This window comes from Zea mays, chromosome 7, assembly GCF_902167145.1.
Source record: "Zea mays cultivar B73 chromosome 7, Zm-B73-REFERENCE-NAM-5.0, whole genome shotgun sequence".
Lineage (NCBI taxonomy): Eukaryota > Viridiplantae > Streptophyta > Magnoliopsida > Poales > Poaceae > Zea > Zea mays.
The window spans coordinates 35,990,557-35,997,420 of record NC_050102.1 but is presented as its reverse complement, the minus strand read 5'-3'; positions in this window follow the sequence as shown (position 1 = coordinate 35,997,420).

Below are 6,864 nucleotides of genomic sequence, written 5' to 3'. Positions count from 1 at the left end.
TGTCTACACGTGATGCCGAAGGGTGCCGTTCATGAAGCTTCAGAATTACAAACCGACTTAAAAGTAGAATGACCTTTTAGTCCATAAGTGTTTGAGTCGTTGTTGTAAACTTTTATGAGGGGTATGATTGTAATTGCTCACAGGCTGTGTCATGTGCCTATAAATAGTGAACAATATTCCTTTACTGTTCACGCATTCCTGTAATTGCAATCGCATCATTCGAGAATTATTCTTTGCCAAGGCAGAGCATTTGAGAACGAGTCCCCAACATTGGCGCCCACCTCCGGTGAACTCACTTCCACTTTTCTGAGCTGATGGCTTCGTTCAATATTCAAGCTGGAGCTGCTTCAGTTCCAAAGCTGGTACTCCCGATAACAGGCGGTTCATGTTCAGAACCAGCCAACAAGAAGCAGAATAAGGAAGCACAGAGAAGGGTACAGCATGTCGGGGTGCAAGGACCCTTCATCAAGTCAAGATGGTCTCACATTCCTATTACCTTCTCCCAAGAGGACCTTCAACTCAAGGATTACCCACACAATGATGCTATGGTTATCTCTTGTGTTATTAAAGGATTTCTGGTCCACAATGTTTTGGTTGATACAGGCAGTGCAGATGATATCATATTTGCTAAGGCCTTCAGACAGATGCAAGAGCCCGAAGATAAAATTCTTGATGCCACACATCCCCTCTGCGGCTTCGGAGGAAGGCAGATTGTAGCACTCGGCAAAATCTCAATGTCAGTGGCCTTCGGATTCATCAACAACACAAGGACTGAACAAGTTATGTTTGATATCGTTGACATGGAGTACCCTTACAATGCAATCATTGGTCGTGGTACTCTTAATGCCTTCGAAGCAATTCTGCATCCAGCTTATCTTTGCATGAAGATACCTTCGGACCAAGGGCCCATTGCTATTCATGGAAGTCAAGAAGCTGCCAGAAGGGCCGAAGGAAATTGGACAGACTCAAAAGCAATCCATAATATAGATGGAACTGAAGCTTGTGAGCAATACAAGTTCAGAAGGGAAAAAGCTGCTTCGGCTGACCAGCCGAAACCCATGCTCCTATGTGAGGATATAGCAGAGCAGAAGGTGCTATTGGGATCTCAATTGTCCGAAGAGCAGGAGAAAACCTTGATAAGGTTTCTGTTCAACAATAAAGATGTTTTTGCTTGGTCAGCTAACGATATTTGTGGAGTTAACAGGGATGTTATTGAGCATTCGCTCAATGTTGACCCATCCTTCAGGCCCAGAAAGCAGAGGCTTCGGAAAATGTCTGAAGACAAGGCCGAAGGTGCTCGGAATGAAGTAAAAAGACTCCTCAGTGCCAGAGTTATTAGAGAGGTAAAATACCCAGAATGGTTGGCTAACACTGTTATGGTGAAGAAGGCCAATAGTAAATGGAGAATGTGTATCGATTTTACTGACCTCAATAAAGCCTGTCCGAAGGACGAGTTTCCATTGCCAAGGATAGATTCCTTAGTTGATGCAGCAGCTTCATCAGAGCTTATGAGTTTGCTGGATTGCTATTCAGGCTATCATCAAATATGGATGAAGAAAGGAAGATGAACCAAAAACCAGCTTCATAACCCCTAGTGGGACATATTGCTACCTTCGGATGCCTGAGGGGCTTAAAAATGCTGGAGGAAGTTTCAGCAGAATGACAGCGAAGGTCCTTCACTCTCAGATAGGAAGGAATGTGCTAACTTATGTTGATGATATCATTGTAAAAAGCACGAAGCAAGATAACCACATTGCTGATTTGCAGGAGACCTTCGCTAATTTTAGACAAGCTGGTCTAAAATTGAATCCAGAAAAATGTGTCTTCGGAGTAAAGAAGGGGAAATTTCTCGGTTGCCTAGTCTCAACAAAGGGAATCGAGGCTAATCCAAGCAAAATCGAAGCAATACTTCGAATGGAACCACCAAGTACAAAAAAGGGGGCTCAAAGATTGACAGGAAGGCTGGCGTCTCTCAACAGATTCATATCTAGATCAGCAGAGAGAAACTTACCATTCTTTGAAGTGCTGAAGACAGCTGAAGTCTTTCAATGGGGACCAATCCAGCAGAAGGCCTTCGAAGAGCTGAAGCAGTATTTGATAGATCTAACAACATTAACTCCACCTACGCCAGGGGCTCCTTTGTTATTATATGTGGCAGCTTCGCACTCAGCGGTAAGTGCAGCACTTGTTCAGGAGAAGCTTGAAGGCCAAGTTAAGAGGCAGGCCCCAATATATTTTGTATCCGAGGTTCTTAGTTTATCAAAGAAAAATTATACAGAGTTGGAGAAGGTACTGTATGCTGTCTTGATGGCCTCCAGGAAGCTTCGGCACTATTTTCAAGCTTACAACATAATTGTTCCTTCTTCACAACCTCTAAAGGATATTATGAGGAACCGAGAAGCTACTGGAAGGATTGGAAAATGGGCTGCAGAGCTCAATGAATTTTGTATTGATTATGTTCATAGATCTTCGATTCAGTCCCAGGCGTTAGCAGACTTCATTGCTGACTGGACGCCAGGGGCTCAGGAGGAAGAAACAAATAAAGACGCCGAAGCATGGACATTGTTTTGCGATGGGTCTTGGGGAACCTTCGGAGTGGGAGCGGCTGTTGTGTTGGTTTCACCTTCCAAAGTTAAAACTTGTTATGCGGCAAGACTTGATTTTAGTTGCACAAATAACATCGCCGAGTATGAAGCTCTGCTTTTGGGTCTTCGGAAACTAAAGGCAATGAGAATCAGAAGGGCCATTCTTAAAACTGATTCTCAAGTTATTTCTGGTCATATTGACAAAAGTTACAAAGCAAGAGACCCGAAGCTTGAAAAGTATCTAGATACAGTCCGAAGGATTGAGGCTTCCTTCGAAGGTTTCTCTGTCAAAAATATTCCTCGTGGAGAAAATGAATACGCTGATCTATTGGCTAAGTCAGCAGCCCAGGGGCTGCCTATACCTTCGGAAGTATTTTTTGAAACAATAAAAGCACCTTCGGTCGAGCTTCTTGAAAGAGCAATCTGATAGTCGCCTAGAAGGGGGGGTGAATAGGGCGAAACTGAAATTTACAAATATAAACACAACTACAAGCCGGGTTAGCGTTAGTAATAAAGAAACGAGTCCGCGAGAGAGGGCGCAAAACAAATCGCAAGCAAATAAAGAGTGTGACACGTGGATTTGTTTTACCGAGGTTCGGTTCTTGCAAACCTACTCCCCGTTGAGGAGGCCACAAAGGCCGGGTCTCTTTCAACCCTTCCCTCTCTCAACCGATCCCTCGGATCGAGTGAGCTTTCTCTTCTCAATCACTTGGAACACAAAGTTCCCACACGGACCACCACAAGTTTGGTGTCTCTTGCCTCAATTACAAGTGAGTTTGATTGCAATGGAAGAATCAAGAAAGAAGAAAGCAATCCAAGCGCAAGAGCTCGAAAGAACACAAACAAATCTCTCTCTCTAGTCACTAGGGCGTTGTGTGGAATTTGGAGAGGATTTGATCTCTTTGGTGTGTCTAAAATTGAATGCTAGAGCTCTTGTAGTAGTTGGGAAGTGGAAAACTTGGATGCAATGAATGGTGGGGTGGTTGGGGTATTTATAGCCCCAACCACCAACTTGACCGTTGGTGGAGGCTGTCTGTTCGATGGCGCACCGGACAGTCCGGTGCACACCGGACATGTCCGGTGCCCCCGCCACGTCATCACTGTCGTTGGATTCTGACCGTTGGAGCTTCTGACTTGTGGGCCCGCCTGGGTGTCCGGTGCACACCGGACATGTACTGTTCCTTGTCCGGTGTGCCAGTATGGGCGCGCCTGACTTCTGCGCGCGCTGCGCGCGCATTTAATGCGCCGCAGGTAGCCGTTGGCGCGGAGGTAGCCGTTGCTCCGGAGTTGCACCGGACAGTCCGGTGCACACCGGACATGTCCGGTGAATTATAGCGGACTAGCTGTTGGAGTTTCCCGAAGCTGGCGAGTTCCTGAGGCCGCTCTTCTTTGGCGCACCGGACACTGTCCGGTGTACACCGGACAGTCCGGTGAATTATAGCGCGAGTGCCTATGGAAATTCCCGAAGGTGGCGAGTTCGAGTTGGAGTCCTCTGGTGCACCGGACACTGTCCGGTGCCTCCAGACCAGAGGGCCTTCGGTTGCCTCTTTGCTCCTTTGTTGAATCCAAAACTTGATCTTTTTATTGGCTGAGTGTGAACCTTTAACACCTGTATAATCTATACACTTGGGCAAACTAGTTAGTCCAATTATTTGTGTTGGGCAATTCAACCACCAAAATTAATTAGGGACTAGGTGTAAGCCTAATTCCCTTTCAATCTCCCCCTTTTTGGTGATTGATGCCAACACAAACCAAAGCAAATATGGAAGTGTATAATTGAACTAGTTTTCATAATATAAGTGCAAAGGTTGCTTGGAATTGAGCCAATATAACTACTTACAAGATATGCATGGATTGTTCCTTTCTTATTTAACATTTTGGACCACGCTTGCACCACATGTTTTGTTTTTGCAAACTCTTTTGTAAATTCTTTTCAAAGTTCTTTTGCAAATAGTCAAAGGCAAATGAATAAGATTTTGAGAAGCATTTTCAAGATTTGAAATTTTCTCCCTTGTTTCAAATGCTTTTCCTTTGATTAAACAAAACTCCCCCTAAATGAGATCCTCCTCTTAGTGTTCAAGAGGGTTTTGATATGTCATTTTTGAAATACTACTTTCTCCCCCTTTTGAACACAATAGGATACCAATTGAAAATATTCAACACTAAGTTTTGAAATTGGTGGTGGTGCGGTCCTTTTGCTTTGGGCTCTTACTCTCTCCCCCTTTGGCATGAATCGCCAAAAACGGAATCATTAGAGCCCTTGAAGTGCTCTCTTCCCCTTTGGTCATAAATAAATGAGTTAAGATTATACCAAAGACGAAGTCCTTTTGCGCTCTCCCGGCGAAGGATGAGTTACGGAGTGGAAGCCTTTGTCTCCGCCGAAGACTTCAATTCCCTTTCAATACACCTATGACTTGGTTTGAAATAGACTTGAAAACACATTAGTCATAGCATATGAAAGAGACATGATCAAAGGTATATAAATGAGCTATGTGTGCAAGTCAACAAAAGAAATTCCTAGAATCAAGAATATTTAGCTCATGCCTAAGTTCATTAAAAGTTTGTTCATCAAGAGGCTTGGTAAAGATATCGGCTAATTGATCTTTAGTATTAATGTAAGAAATCTCGATATCTCCCTTTTGTTGGTGATCCCTAAGAAAATGATACCGAATGGCTATGTGTTTAGTGCGGCTATGCTCGACGGGATTATCCGCTATCTTGATTGCACTTTCATTATCACATAGCAAAGGGACTTTGGTTAATTTGTAATCGTAGTCCCGCAGGGTTTGCCTCATCCAAAGCAATTGCGCGCAACAATGGCCTGCGGCAATGTACTCGGCTTCGGCGGTGGAAAGAGCGACCGAATTTTGCTTCTTTGAAGCCCAAGATACCAAGGATCTTCCCAAGAACTGGCAAGTCCCCGATGTGCTCTTTCTATAAATTTTACACCCCGCCCAATCGGCATCCGAATAACCAATCAAATCAAATGTGGATCCCCTGGGATACCAAAGCCCAAACTTAGAAGTATAAGCCAAATATCTCAAGATTCGTTTTACGGCCGTAAGGTGAGCTTCCTTAGGGTCGGCTTGGAATCTTGCACACATGCATACGGAAAGCATAATATCCGGTCGAGATGCACATAAATAGAGTAAAGAACCTATCATCGACCGGTATACCTTTTGATCCACGGACTTACCTCCCGTGTCGAGGTCGAGATGCCCATTAGTTCCCATGGGTGTCTTGATGGGCTTGGCATCCTTCATCCCAAACTTGTTTAGAATGTCTTGAGTGTACTTCGTTTGGCTAATGAAGGTGCCCTCTTGGAGTTGCTTTACTTGAAATCCTAAGAAATACTTCAACTCCCCCATCATAGACATCTCGAATTTCTGTGTCATAATCCTACTAAACTCTTCACATGTAGACTCGTTAGTAGACCCAAATATAATATCATCAACATAAATTTGGCATACAAACAAGTCATTTTCAAGAGTTTTAGTAAAGAGTGTAGGATCGGCCTTTCCGACTTTGAAGCCATTTGCAATAAGGAAATCTCTAAGGCATTCATACCATGCTCTTGGGGCTTGTTTGAGCCCATAAAGCGCCTTAGAGAGCTTATAGACATGGTTAGGATACTCACTGTCTTCAAAGCCGGGAGGTTGCTCAACATAGACCTCTTCCTTGATTGGTCCATTGAGGAAAGCACTTTTCACGTCCATTTGATAAAGCTTAAAGCCATGGTAAGTAGCATAGGCCAATAATATGCGAATTGACTCAAGCCTAGCTACGGGTGCATAGGTTTCACCGAAATCCAAACCTTCGACTTGGGAGTATCCCTTGGCCACAAGCCGAGCTTTGTTCCTTGTCACCACACCATGCTCGTCTTGCTTGTTGCGGAAGACCCATTTGGTTCCTACAACATTTTGGTCAGGACGTGGAACTAGATGCCATACCTCATTCCTAGTGAAGTTGTTGAGCTCCTCTTGCATCGCCACCACCCAATCCGAATCTTGGAGTGCTTCCTCTACCCTGTGTGGCTCAATAGAGGAAACAAAAGAGTAATGTTCACAAAAATGTGCAACACGAGATCGAGTAGTTACCCCCTTATGAATGTCGCCGAGGATGGTGTCCACGGGGTGATCTCGTTGGATTGCTTGGTGGACTCTTGGGTGTGGCGGCCTTTGTTCCTCATCCTCATTGTCTTCCTCATTTGCATCTCCCCCTTGATCATTGCCATCATCTTGAGGTGGCTCATTTGCTTGATCTTCTACTTCATCAACTT